The sequence below is a fragment of the Gallus gallus genome, chromosome 1 (genome assembly GCF_016699485.2).
Source record: "Gallus gallus isolate bGalGal1 chromosome 1, bGalGal1.mat.broiler.GRCg7b, whole genome shotgun sequence".
NCBI classification, from domain to species: Eukaryota; Metazoa; Chordata; class Aves; order Galliformes; family Phasianidae; genus Gallus; species Gallus gallus.
The window spans coordinates 184,523,940-184,538,860 of NC_052532.1; the positions used below are offsets into that span (position 1 = coordinate 184,523,940).

The window sequence follows — 14,921 nt, forward strand, 5'->3', positions numbered from 1 at the left end:
TTCTGTGCAGATTCTCACACTTGCATCTATTGTATGTGGATTGAGCAGTGACTGATGTCTATTCACTGTTTGCTTTCTCTCCCCCTTCCTAGGAGATACAGTATTCAAAGTATAACACTGTTGGAAGTAATCTTTACTCAACATTGTATTCAGTATTACATTAAGTACAGGCAATTTCATGTTAATTAAATGTGTCTTGTGCTTTAACTGGATGATGGTGATACTAACATATTACTTTTTTCCCTTTTCTTTTTCTTTTCTTTCCTTTTTTTTTCATTTGATTCCAACTTAGTTTATTTATTATTTAAACCCAGCTGCAACAGTGCTGTGAGTGCTCTAAACCACCAAGAGATCCAAGAAGTACCATCACAAGAGCCAGCTCAATGGTTGGAACTTTCTACACTTTTTGGATGATATAGTGTCATGCGTTCTGTAGTTTTAGCAGTATGGAACATTTGAAGGAAATTAATCAGGCAAAAAAACAAATGGCCATTAAGCTCAATGAACAATAACCAGTAAGAAGGATGGGATTAGTCTGAAAAAAACGCTCTGGAGTTCAGCAGGAGAGGGGTATTCCCACAAGTTCTTAAGCAAAATTCAGGGAAAGGATATAGTTATTGATGACACAAAATCCCAATAAATTATTTGTGCACATTCCATAATAAGAAACTACATCCCTTAAAATAATTTATAAGCATTTGATAAACACTCAAATATTGCCTTAGAAATAAGCAAACATATTATGTGAGTAAGCTTCAGTTTGAGTAAAACCCTCCTTCCAGCTCTTCACACTACTGTCTCTAGAGTTTATTATGTGAATGGGAATAATTTCCGATAGAAAAGAAATGTATTCTTACTTGCAAAGCTGGATGAAAAAGTCTCCATGTGATCTCTGTGGTATGCATCAATTAGCACTGCTGCCAACAGCTTAGCACAGCTTTTCTCAGAATTCTTTCCTTGTGACCTGCAAAGTGGCTAGAGATATAACATCTCCAAAACAGTGAGAAGTCCTGTCACACTACATCAGAAGTTCTGGCTTTTAAAGCATTCTCCTCAAATCCAATAATTTCCTATTATCTTGAGGTAGTATAACCAAAACTAGTTTTAGGAGAAAGTTGGAGTGGCTAAATAACTTCACTGAATGCCAATATCAATGACGAATCTAACAGCTTGGCACACATATCCATAGCAGGGAAGCCTTTTTCATATTATCTTCTCAGTGATACTTACAGTGTTTTACAGAAAAGCCCCAATTATCTCTTTAATATCTTCATTAACTGATATACATTTTGGACTCTGATGGGTCTTCTCTGACAAGATGTTACAAGTTGCAAGTAAGCCAGGTGTACATGGAGTAGACGCATTTTATTAACTGAACGTTGGCATAGAGCTTAAAGGCCTAATACATCACATGTAACCAATGAAAATAATCTACTTTACCTTTTGGTAAAGGGATATAGGGATATAGGGATATCAGTCAAAACAGATGACCCATGAGTACTGATTGTGGCCTATAATTCAGAGCTCATTGAAAACTACTTAAAGCTGTGAGCCATATAGAAGTTTAAAGAAGGTGTTTCTCTCCCACCTTCCAAGAAAATACACTGAATTTATTTCTTTGAAGATGTCAGTTACTCTCCGCACTACTACTGAGAACTGCAAAACACCTAATTAGAAGATACCAATGTCAGTTATCACTAATATCATTAATGCATTAGAAATGAGGCATTCCTCTTATGACTGTTGCAAAGATGCAGGAGTTTATTTATGTTCAGAAAGTAGCCTTCAGTTACACAGAGGGTACATCTGGAGTGACTCCACTCAGTCAACTGCTCACTGGTGATGCATCACCTCTGGTACTGTATTCAGTTTTGGGCACCTCAAGACAGAAAGGACACTGAGGTGCTGGAGCAGGTCCAAAGAAGGGCAACAAGGCTTGTGAAGGGCTTGGAGAATATGCCATACGAGGAGACACTGAAGGAACTGGGGCTGTTTAGTGTGGGGAAGAGGAGGCTGAGAGGAGACCTTCTTGCTCTCTTCCAACATCTGAAAGATGATTGTAGTGAGAGCAGGGTTGGTCTCTTCTCGCTGGTGACAGGTGACAGGATAAAGGGAAACAGCCTTTAGTTGTGCAAGGGGAGGCTTAGGTTGGATATCAGGAAAAACTTTACAGAAAGGGTTGTTAAGTATTGGAATAGGCTCCCCAGGGTGGTGGTAGGGTCACCATCCCCAAACGTGTTTAAAAACCATTTGGATGTGATGCTCAGGGACACGATTTAGCAGAGGGTTGTTAGAGTTAGGGTGGCATGGTTAGGTTCTGGTTGGACTCGATGATCTCCAGGGTCTTTTCCAACCTGAGCTATTCTACAATTCGATCCTGGTGGTGTTCAAAGAGCGTTTGGATGTTGTGTTGAGGGACATTGTTTAGCAAGAACCATTGGCGAAGGGCGAATGGTTGGACTGGATGATCCTGTGGGTCTTTTCCAACCTTAGTGATTCTATGATTCTATGATAATTCTATGATTTGCCTACAGTTTCTCTAACTTTATGCCCATAAATCTCAAAACAGCTTTTTGTTCTCTTATTCAGACCTGAAAGTTAAGAGCATTAAGTCATGCTGGACCTGAAAAAGAAACCACAAAATACAACTAAAAAGAGCATTTTTCATGGAAAAATTAAGATTGTATGGTCAGAAAAGGTCAACTTTTGTGAAAAAAAAATATATTCTTAGCATTACTAACCGAAGAATGTGCAGTAAGATCTAAAGAAAGTTGTTTAATGGGTATATATTTCAGGATATTTCTTTCCTGAATTTAATAATTTTTCGTATAAAGATACCAAATCAGATAAAGAGAAGCTTTGATAGAAGCTACTGGTAGGTAAATCTAATTGAACTGCTAGAAAAAGAGTAGCGAATGGAACAAATAATTTTCTTTTGTAACAAAGAAAAAAAGGAATAGAGTGGATGCTTTCTTTTTTAACACAAAGAATAATCAGAGCACGCTGCAGTGTTGAAAACAACCATATTAAAACAGATATCTGATTTCACTGGAGCAACAGATGCTTGGCTAATTCGAGATATCAACAAGAATGTAAAAACAGTAGGACATAAAGTCACCCCATGATGTGTCAAATCTGGGGAAATTTGAAAAGATGCAATTCGCCAAGTCACCGGCTTAATTGTTTGAACTGCTGTTACTTTCAGACTTGATGTTTAAACTTTATTTTATCACTATGCCTTATCCTACAATAACAGCAAGAGAAGCAGCAACTCTGTCACCCTTTGGTGCTCCTAGTGCCCTTTGAACTACAGCATCTGAATGCCTAAAACTTCTGGAATCTTGTCCAAAAAGAAATAAGAATATGTGAGAGCTGAACTTGCAAATTACTTACATTTTCCCCTTTTATATTTCATGACTGTGCAGGGCCTGATCTGGATAAGACTTCTGTGTGTGTACTGTCTTACTAATATATCTCATATTATTATTCCTGCAATCATTCTATAGTATGTAGTAGCTTTGCTTATCAAATGAAGATCTAGAAGCTTAGGAATAAAAGATGTCACAAGCACAAAAATGTCAGGGGCAGAGGAAGGATTTGATCCCAGGCCTGTTGGTTCCTTGTCTGGTTTCTTCTTTAACTGAGTTATTTTTCTTCTGGCACAGTGAGAGTATAAATGCCAAATATTTGTTAAAATTTCATTCTGCCAAGGAGTAGCAAGAAGATGAAGAACAAGTGTGTGGACAGGACAAGCAAAAGGAATTTTCCTTTACCCTTCTGCATTAACACATGGGAGACAGTGTCCCTATCTGAATACAAATGTCTTCCCTGCATGGCAAGATGTGTCACAGCATGTAGGACAAAACCATATACACCTAATTTCTATGATTCAGCACATATAGGATTATTTTAAAATAGAGCTTTGAATTGTTCATTTCTTAACCAGGTTTCAAGAAAAGGTTTGGAGGTAGCAGCAGAAAACAGTAGGTGCATATTACAGACTGAGCATACTGTTTCTCTTGCAAACTCTTATCTTCAGTAAGTGCTCACTTTCTGTTACTGTTGTGCTGCTCCCTGTTATCAGAAAGCATCTCATTAAATGATTACGGCGAAAGAAGTAGAGAATTCGTATACACCGGGAGAGATTGAAGGCTCCTCAGTTGCTGATCACAGCATTGGTCCATCTTATTTGAAGACCAATGGCAAATAATGTCCTAAAGTTTACTGCAAGTTCCCTGCTAGGGACCACATCCAGTTCTGTGGATCACTGTTCCCAGTGCAGGAATAAAAGGGATAGAGAGGAAAAGGTCTTGTAAACCCCTGCTATCAGCTAATCCTTTAGAGCTCCTCAGCCTCTGTCCCAAATCCACTTTCAAGTACAGGATAAGAGCAATCACAGCTGGAGGAGCTTCTCTTTGTGGTACCCAGGGATTTCAGAATGTAACAGAACTTATGATGTTTCAAACATTCAGGCTAAGATATGTAATTGACAGGGAAAACACATAAAAACAACAGCTCTGTCCAGGAGGTAGATTAAATTGTCTAAGGAACAGGGCAAGGACATTCACAAGAATAATAAGTGTTTACAGTGGAAGAAGAGAAGAAAAAGTCGGGGTTCCTAGGTTTCTTCAAATTCGTTTTCTGTCTGATTATGCTTTGCTCTTATGTCATTTAAATATTTTAATTCCACACCTTTGGTGAGTCAGATGATCAAATTCTATTAAGTCCAACATCTTGATCCTTACAAATTAATACTTTCTCACTTGTCAGTCATGGTACTATCCTCCTGTATGACAAGACTGACAGCACATAAATGCATGTGATTTACAACTCGTATTACTCTCTGCCATTAATTTCTGCATCTCCAATTTCAAACCCTGGCTCACACCCAGTTTCCTCTAACTAAACTGTGATAAGATTAATATCTTATTTCAAGTTTCTCATTACTTCTTAAAGCTGTTTCCTACCTCTCAACCTTTGCTTGATGAATATAGCTGTCAGAAAACTGGGCATTAACCCAGAAAGGAAGTTTTCTTATACTGTTTATATTAACTATGTTGCTGGGATCTCTTTGCGGTTGTAGTTCACTATTGTGAAGGACAATTTTTAGCTGTTTCAAGCACATCACCAATTAATGACACATTATGAAATAACATAACTTGATAATGGGTGTTATTTGCCATCCATTAAATCTTGTTCATCAGCTTACGCCTAATACCAGATAAACTAAATTTCTTTTTAAAACGAGAAAAACAGCTTTTGGATTCTATATGAAGGTATGTAAACAGTGCATTCGCAAAAAGATCCAGATCCTTAAAATAATCACTATGATAATTATAGTACTACTACACAATAATTACAACATTTTTGAAACAATCGAAACACATTAAGCATAGCATTGAGTTCTTCTTGAGAGACATTTAGTTTGGTGAGATGGTTTTTCCTTATGCTTTACAATAACACACGGAAAGATAGAGAAAGATTTTTAAAAAATTAGATAATATAGAAGTGAGTTTGTTGATATTACTCATAAAAACAAACAAACAAACAAAAAAAGCACCATAAAATAACTGGAAACTAATGAAATAAATTACCTATTAGAGAAAAAAAAGAACACATATATGGAGCTAATATAAAGGTCCGTTTACCACTGTACAATGTCTGCAAGTGAAACCAAAAATAAAGACAAGGGAAAAGTGTATATATTAAACAAAGCTTGTATTGGTTTGTTTTAGTTTTTCTCCCTACCCTGTGAAAATCTGAAATTAGGAACTTCTAGTATAGCAGATGCATGCAAAACAGCTTCTAAACACTGATGGATTTTTGTCCCTTTTTTTAGTTTGGTTGAAGAGGGAAGATATGTAGAGAATGTAAGACATTTCAGTAACAAAAGATGTGCTTTAGGGCTTTGAAAGAAAACGCAAATAATGGAAAATAAAATTTAAAATATAAAGCAAGCAATTCAAGAGCTCAATAAAAAGAGGAAATAAAGGATGAAATCAATGCAAAATGGCAAGCAGGAATACTCTGATATTATAAAACATTGCATGGACAAGTAGAGCAGAACTCAGCAGCTATTAAGTACAAGGATTAAAATGTATACTTGTTCTGATAGATGATTACACAAAGCTGATGCCTTCTCTGTCAATATATTTGAAATGATACTTTGTTCTGGCTACACTGTGGAATAATTAGGAGGTGAATAGAAAATTTGTTCTCTTGCATACTTTATCCAGCTAAATATGAAGTCAATTCCAAACAGAACTTGATTTTTAAACCAAAGTAAAGCCTTGATAGTTGACTTTGGCTTCTTTAACTATTTTGATATCTTCTGGTGCCACTTCAGGAAATCTGTGAGACTGCGTAAGTTCTGAAATCACAATCTGAGTAAGTAAACCAATGGTGGATTGAGGTCTAATAGAATAGAGTAGAGTGGAATGGAATGGGATGGAATAGAATAGAATAGAATAGAATAGAATAGAATAGAATAGAATAGAATAGAATAGAGCAGAACAGAAATATCATCTAACCAGGGCTGATCAGAAGTTAAAGCACAGACATGGGACATCAACCAAGCATGTTTCAGTGTTTTACCACCCTCACGGTAAAGAAACATTTCCTACTGTCTGACCATCCTCTGGCACAGTTCCGTGCTGTTCCTTTTCTTCCATCAGTTCCAAGAGCAGAACCCAGCACCTCCCCCCGCTTCCCCTCATGAGGGAGCTGCAGGGAGCAGTGAGGTCGCCTCTCAATCTGCTTTTCTTTGGACTGAAAATCCCAAGTGTACTCAGTCTCTTCTTACAGGACATGCCCTGTTATCATCTGTGTTGCCCTCTGGGCATTTTCAAGGATCTCTGTATACTTCTCATTCTTTTTAACCATACGCATTATTTGAAATGAGGCCACATTAATGCTAAATATAGTGGAAGAGTCACGTCTTTTGACTTTATATAGACCATGTATAGAATATGAGAAAGAGTTATAAACAGCTTACATGACTAGAAGAACTAGTCATTTGGAGAATAAACTTTTTGCATGGAATTATATCCTGTTGACGTTCAGCTTTAACCACATAGTAGGGCACTGTCTGGTCTGATCCAAAGCTTTCAGATCTTAGTGGAGATCCAGGATTAGGCAGTCCCTCTTTCACATGAAACTCTGTAGCAGAGTAACTAAGTCAATGTAATTTTTTACCTAGTAATAAGAATGCAAACATCTAATAGGGAGACACTTACACCAGTCAAAGCTTTACTTCCATTTTGTGAGCTGAAAATGGGCCTTTGAAGTGAGCTGATATAAACTGGTTTGAGTGTGTCCAAGGTGTAACACTATGTAGTTCAATTGCTTTAGTTGCACCAGGACAACTTGTCTAATAAACGTAGTGAGTTAGAAGTGTGCTCAGATGAACACAGATTTACCTTGGGGCTGAAAACCACACTGTATCTTAGTGAGCAGCCTCCAATCTGTAATTTGGTTGGCATTTAGAAAGAAGTCTGAAAAGGAGATGGAACTTTAAGTGAGCCAGGGAATGATTTCAGATTTATTTAATCAGCAGAGGACGTGAGCTTTCAGAATTTTTTCCCATGAGAAAAAATTCCATTTGTCTGCCTTCTCTAAAGCCCTCTGCCTGATCATACAGTGCCTTCAGATCACTTGTGGTTCAACTTTCTGCTTCCACAGTCTCCTGAAATCTTGCACAAAAAAACTTTTAGGAGAAAAGTTGCTCAGTAAGACAAGAAACAGTCTTGGCAGAACTCACTGTTCATACATGAATTCATTTGTACCTAATGTAAGCTTCATAACTAAGAGCTGGGTATTTTAAACACCAAAACATTTAAGTTAGGATGGAGTTAAACAAATTGGCTTAATTCTACATCCTCACTGACAGAAGGCAAGAGTGGCTTTCTGGAAGCAAAGTAAGCTACACTGTGTTGACATCAGTGGAAATAAGGAGAAGGATCAGATCCATTCCAGATGCATTTTAAGGTCTCCTTCCTACCTATGCCAAAGTCAATGAGAAGAAGAAAGGTCATCGTCCCCAGCATACAAAACAGGGTAAGAGTATTCTCTTGCAATCCACCAACATAAAAGAGCAAAGAAAGCAAGAAAGCAGTATGAACATTTTCCTTACCACCATCAACCCCTAAGCTATTCCCTGCATCAAGAATGTTACATTGCTGATCAGCCAGTGATGATCAGAGCATCTGCTTCAGCGTCCCAGTCTGAGCTGATGATGACAATAACTGTGGCACAGCCAGCACCTCCAACAACCACTTCCATGCCTGCAAAATGTCTTCAGGTCCTGTTCTCTCCAAATGGCCATGGCTTCTCTGTCTCTCTGAGGAGGCACAGTGGTCCAACCAAGACTAATATCCCCCTTTTTGCACCACTCTTCGCTACCCACCTCTGCTGGATATCTCCCTTTAAGTCTATTTTGTTGTTCCACAAGAATGTTGCTGAAACTATAATGAGATTGTGTTGATTTTTTTCTTACAAGGACAGCTGTAATGGTCAACATCAAGTAGGAAGAAAAATTACTGTCATCAGTATGCAGTCAGTGAGGCACTGACACTAGTGAAACATAATCAAGTTTTTGAGGCGGGGCCAAAAAAGCAAGCTCAGCACTTTTGTCATTACTGGAGCTACTGATAACAATTACTTTCCTGGTGTCAGGGACAAGGGGTCTTTTCTCCCTTTTGATTTTGACCTTTGTCAATCATTTGGCATTGATATAGCAATTACTGCTTAAACCTATTACAGGGATGGAGATGGAGCTATGATCAATCATTACTGTTTGAAGGACCAGCATCCTGTTGTGTTACACACTGCATGAACTCCAAACAAAAGGTTGATCCAAACACTTGTTTTTTTCTTGCTTTATAATCAAGGGGGAAACTGCTGCCTTGGAATTAGACCAACAAGTTAAATCTAAAGATGTGTCATTTCTGATTCTACAATGACCTTCCAAAATCTATGCTGTTTTCTAGTTCACACTGCTTGTGTAACTGCACCGGGAGAGCACCAACAGTTTTTCAGTAGTTGATTCATGTTACATTAACCAGTTAAACAGGAAAAAAAAGAGCAGTCTCTTCGTACTTATTCCAAGTTGCAAGGTTTGTAACTCTTCCTTTAAAAAACTGAGGTAGCAGGCCAGAAGCTTTAGAGATATTTTGTGTAAGAACAGACCAGGTACTTTTAATAAAATACACACGAAAACACTACTGTTATCTATATCAACCTATAATTCACATAGGGCACAGCAATTACTACCAAAAAGGTGCAAATTGGGTGCCAGAGGTAGCGCATAAGTGGCTGGTAAATAGGTTAAATGTGGCAGAGGACAGCCAAATGGGATTACTGTGTGCAGTGCCAAAAAGGCCAGGTGCTGCAAGGAGTCATATCACTTGTTAGGCTTTCTGATTGGAACCATTACTTGAAGCTATGGACAGCAGAACATGCAAAGACAGAGCTTTAATTTTACAGAGCAGCACAAATAAATTGTATTTCTCCAGTCATGAACCATTAACACTCTATAGGAATGAGAACATGGCATTATAATGCAAAACTCACCTGTGCAGCATAAATGTCACCCTTGGCTGAGGCTATGAGTAGTTCCAACCACTGCTGAAAGTACCACAGCTCTAGTGCACAAGTTATATTAACTTCTTAAGACCCACTGGCTCCCCAGCTACTTTAAATATTACAGAGATACCTAGAGCAGAAGTGTTGGACTTTTCTTCTTCACATAATGAGACATTTAGAGGTGTTTATGAAGATCATCATCTTTGTTTAGAAGGTATTCTTGATATTAATAGTTCCACTTTCTGCTGTGTCCAGTATTGTACAGAAATCTACTGAGCAAGGTCAGAAGGAATAAATCCTTGTGTTTCCGATGGTTTGGCTACAACACCACTATGGACTGATATCCCAAAGTAAAAGGTATGGCTCTTCATGAAATTGAGTCAGTTCAGGAAACAGATTTAGAAAGCTAAAAAAGATGACTTACCTCTCAATTTATAACTAAAATTTCCTTGACCAAAACAAGATTTTGTGACTCCTAGCACTACCTTGATGTTTTTTTCACAACTGCAAATGTTTCAGGTAGTAGCTGTCCTCAAAATTACAAAAGGATGGAGAGGCAGATTTTCCCAGCTTCAGTTTGTGTCCTAGATGGGACATTACGTTATTGCAGCACTGGGTGCATGGGAGATTACTCCTTCGCAGCATGCACTCACACAATCTGAAAATTTTCTGTATTTTAACATGAGTACTCATATAATCTCCACAGAGTGCCTAACTATTCATAGATTCATAGAATGGCTTGGGTCAGAAGGAACCTCAAGGATCATCAAGCCCCAACCCCCCTGGCACAGGCAGGGCCACCAACTCCACCACCTGCATATCTAATACTAGACCTGGCTACCCAGGGCCCCATCCAAACTGTCTTTGAACACCTCCATATTAAAATTTAGTACTGCACATGTCCTGTGTTGATTTGGGGTTCTAGTAGGGGGTCTTTTGTGGCTGTATCCAGACAAAAATTCACATTACGTAAGACAGGTCCCATATATGGTCAGAAACTTATTTACAAAAATATGGCTGTTGGCTAATGTTTTAATTGGCACTTCAACCTTGTCATGGCTCCTCTTATCAACACTAGCAGTGTACAGTTTACCTCCTACTCAAAGTTAGCAGAGTGTTGAGTCTCTGTTTTCTAGGATTCAGGTGACCTTATCTAGCAAGAAAAATTTTCCAAAGAGAAAAAATTCTGCTGTGGAATTTGAATTAATTGCTGAAAACCCTGAATTTATTGACAGGTATCATCCAGAGATGAGCAAGGTAAAAGGCAGTGATCAGAACTTGCAGCAAAGTTACAATGAGTGTTCCATTTCATGCTGTTCACAAAGGTCCTGCAAAGCACATTCCACATCAGTCTAGGGCCAAATCCCTAGACCTAGAAGTGCCAATGTCCACCTGTTCTCCACAAAAAAAAATTCAAACATACAGCTTTGGAACTAAATGTCTGATACAAAACCACTTCAGAAACTTCTCACCTTGCTTCCCCAGCTTTTATTTTCTCCATAATGTCTGCATGTGACTGCATTTACTTCTGTTGGGGAATTCCATTTTTTCTTCACAGTTTAATTATTAAATAGATAGCAAAAGCTGCCAAAAGGAAGGCAATCAGCAAAACTGATCAATTTGCTGGGGAAAAAAAAAAGGGGGGGGGGGGAGTTCCAATTTGCAGTTTTTTGTAAATACTAACTATATACAAGAATATATTAAAATATCCAAAGGCATGAGAACTAACCTGGGAGTGGAGATCTCTTGAACTACCTGAGAGCAGTGACAGCTCAATAATGTTTGATTTATCCCCTAAAGCACATTTGTCAAGAAGAAACATCTCTCATGATAGATAGGATAGGTAAGATTTCCAGGAGAGCTGGACATGAGGAATGATCTCCATAAATAAAGACAGTCAAACACACAGAAGGTGCAATGTGTACATGTATTACGGCCCTGTCTGTCTCTTTCTCCCACTTAAAAAGAACAGAAAAAGAAATTCCTTCTATTCAACGTGAAGCTGACTTTGAAGACTTAGCCTTTTTTCTGATTCTGATTTGACATTAAACTTTCCTTAATTAAACACTTTCTCTGTTTTTCACCCCCCTCTCCCCCCCTTTCCAAATCAAATTGCAGAGTACAGCAAATGGAAAAGGTCTGCAAATATTAGACCAGTTCAGCAAAGGCAGCCAATTCTTTCTGAAAACAATGGTGTATTACAACATAAACATCAGGCTCAGAGACTGTAAAAAGAACTCAAGGCGATATTCCCTTCTCTTCTGCATAGAGTTAGTACAGACAGTTCAACTCAGTAGAATTTAGAGCAGCTCCTGAAATTTCTGAACCTCTGTCACCTAGTAATAACCACAACTACACAGGAAGGACTGCTGACATCCTGTGATACTTTTGTCCTTAGCACACTTCCAGTAGAGCTTCTCCACTGGGCCATCAAGGAAGACTGCAGCAGTGAATTACCTTCATTCTTCAGTAGCCTTAGACTTCAAAGCAGAAAGAGAATCCTCAACTCTCCTTTACAGAATTACAGCCTATGTATAGCTAGGATCTGAACACAGAGAGAGCATCAAGCAAGAAATTACTTGGTGGTGTTAATAAACAGCAAAACTTAATTTATCCTATCAAATGGGCAACATAAAATCTGGATTTTAATGGCAAAAAACTTCAGGTTACCTAGTTCTCCATAAAGCCACTGGATCTTCTCAACATCTTTCCTGTCTTATTTGTGCTCAAACAGTCAAGTAGTAAGCACTGAATTAGTTTGGCTGGAGTCTACATCTGCTAATCTTTCACTACAATTCATTTTCAAGGCAACTGTTTTTTTACAGGATGAACGTGTGCAAATGAAATTTTATTGGCAATAAAGGAAAAGATACAAAGCATTTCCCAGTTCACTCAGACAGGGCAATGTATATAGCCAGAGCTGATTAAACACATGAGTTTGCTATGTGCTTTTTTGTCCTTACTGAAACACAGCCCAACTCAAACAAATTTAAGGAAATACTGTTTGTTATCCAATCAATCTCCATTTTTGCCCTCGCACTTTCTTCATCACTCAGTTACCTTCAATAATTTTTAATCCCTGATGTACATTATCTATGCTTTTTATCCTTCAAATATATTAATAGTACAAGGTAATCTGTTGGTGGTGGTGGTTGGTTGGTTGTTTTTTGAAATTCAAAGTGTGAGAATTTTTGTTTTTGACAAGTGACTTCAAACTTACTTTCTGAATATTTTAACAATAAAATTAGTTACGTGAGTCCAGAAAAGAAAAATAATAATAATCTTTCCTGTATTGACGTGAACTACAGATTTATTTATTTATTTCTGATCCAGTGCTCGCCATGGTCACAAATTATTAATTTAAATAAGAAAATTCACATTTTGATTGAGTTATTCCTAAAATTGTTGACTAGGAACACTTGAAAGTGTACTTGATTTTTCAAGAGGCCTTTTGTGATAATTATATTGCTAATGCTTTTGATGTATATATTTAATTCAGATGCCTAGGTACTGGAAAAATTATTGCTTTGTCTTTTAAACAATGTAAAAGTGTTGTGTCTCTTTCAATGTGTTAATTTCTATGCAGATTGCAGGACAGAGCATATGTCTCCAATCCTGTTTCAGATTTGGTCAGTCTAAAGAATCAAGTTGGAAAAGCAAAGCACTTCCACAGGACATGAATTTTTTCCATGACATCAAGTGGAAGTTTTTCAGTTCATAAAAATAAATAAATTGGATTATGTGGAAGAAAATAGGAAAATCCCAAGTCATACAAATGTTGAGGCTCACATGGGAGTACATGATTGTCCCATGGTTACAACAGAAGGTATTTTCCCCACTAAATCTTTTAGTCTTAACAGTGACCTTAGGATTTTAGCTAGCTCTTTATATTTTCAACAGCAAAGGCCATACAGGATGATGTTTCAGTCCTTCCAAGATGTGTATGAGATAGGTGTAAAACTAGCCATAGGACCCTGCACAAGGAGTGTTTATCTATCATTCTCTGTTACTCTGAAAAGATTATTAAGAAGGATCCAATGTCCTGAAATTTGCTGCTCTGGTTAAAGTGCTCCTCATCATTCCACAGATCCATAACCTCGATGGTGGATCACAGAGTGTATGATCAGGTGTATGAGGGTCATGACTTCTGAGCATCAGGGCAGGGGTAATAAATAACAGCTAATATCTTTTAGGAAAGTTTTCTTTAAAACTTGGAAATATTAACTTGAGAAATAAGACAAAATTGTAGATAAAATATTTTAGGTAGGCTGAAATAATCATTCAGACTTACTGGGAGTTAATATGGATCATTAGCTAAGCACAAATCTATAATGTCATGCTTTTGTGGAAAGAATGAATATTGTAATGGGTCATAGAGCCAGAAATATGATCCACAGACATTTCATACAGCATGTTGAGAACTAATTTGTGGTGTCCCATCTGAAGGACTAAATTTCAAGAAGGGAATTTACTCACTGGAGACACTCCAATCATGAGTAGAAGGAATTGTGTGCTGTTAAAAGGAACTGATCCATGAAGGGAGAGCAAGGAAGTCAGAGTTAAAGAACACTTCAGGTAGAAAAGGGAAGAGAAGAGTCTTAATCATATTCATTACAGATGTGACAGAAAGTAATGGACTTAAGTAGTATCAAGAAAGATCATGGTAGCTATTATGAAAAAGAGAAAATTGATCTAGTAATAAAAACAATAAAGAGCTATATTAGTATTGTCTGGAGAGATCATAGAGGCCCTTAAGAACAAGTTAGGAACATCTAACATCTGTTAGGAATAATAAAGATAAGGTTGGTATTGCTTTCAAGCAAGAGAATATATTAGATGACACCTTGAAAGTTTTTCTGTTTTTCCATGCATTATTTTCTGGATGTGTCTCTCTCCCCTTCATGGCTAAAGACTATATGTAGAGTGTTTGAGATATATATATTTTCACCTTATTTATATATATAACCTTAAGAGAAATAAGTTTGGGCTATTTTCTTTTCTCTCTCCATTAACAAATTTTCTTGTCACAATCCTGGGCACTGTTCTTCTAATGATCTTATGAAAAAGAAGTTCCTCACCTCAGTACACCAGTCATTCAAGGGCGTGTAGTTCCTTTCCTTAATGCGTAGTAAGGAACAGATAAGAGGAGAAATATTTCAGTAATTATCTCTATTCTTCCATGAGCCAAGATGAATTTCAGAATCTGTGCTTGAAACAAAGGAATTATGTTGGTATCTGGTAGCTACAAGGTGCCCTAGATAAATCACCACAAATGGAGAGAACACAGGATAATGGTTACAGACTGCGCTAGCAGTGGAGAGTCTTATTACATTTGAGAA

At 37.5% G+C, this 14,921-nt stretch overlaps 1 long non-coding RNA gene across 1 annotated transcript in view; it reads right to left on the reverse strand.

Annotated features, from left to right (window-relative positions):
• LOC121109105 overlaps positions 1-14,921 on the reverse strand; it is a 62,253-nt gene that overhangs the window by 46,765 nt on the left and 567 nt on the right. The window lies entirely within an intron of this gene.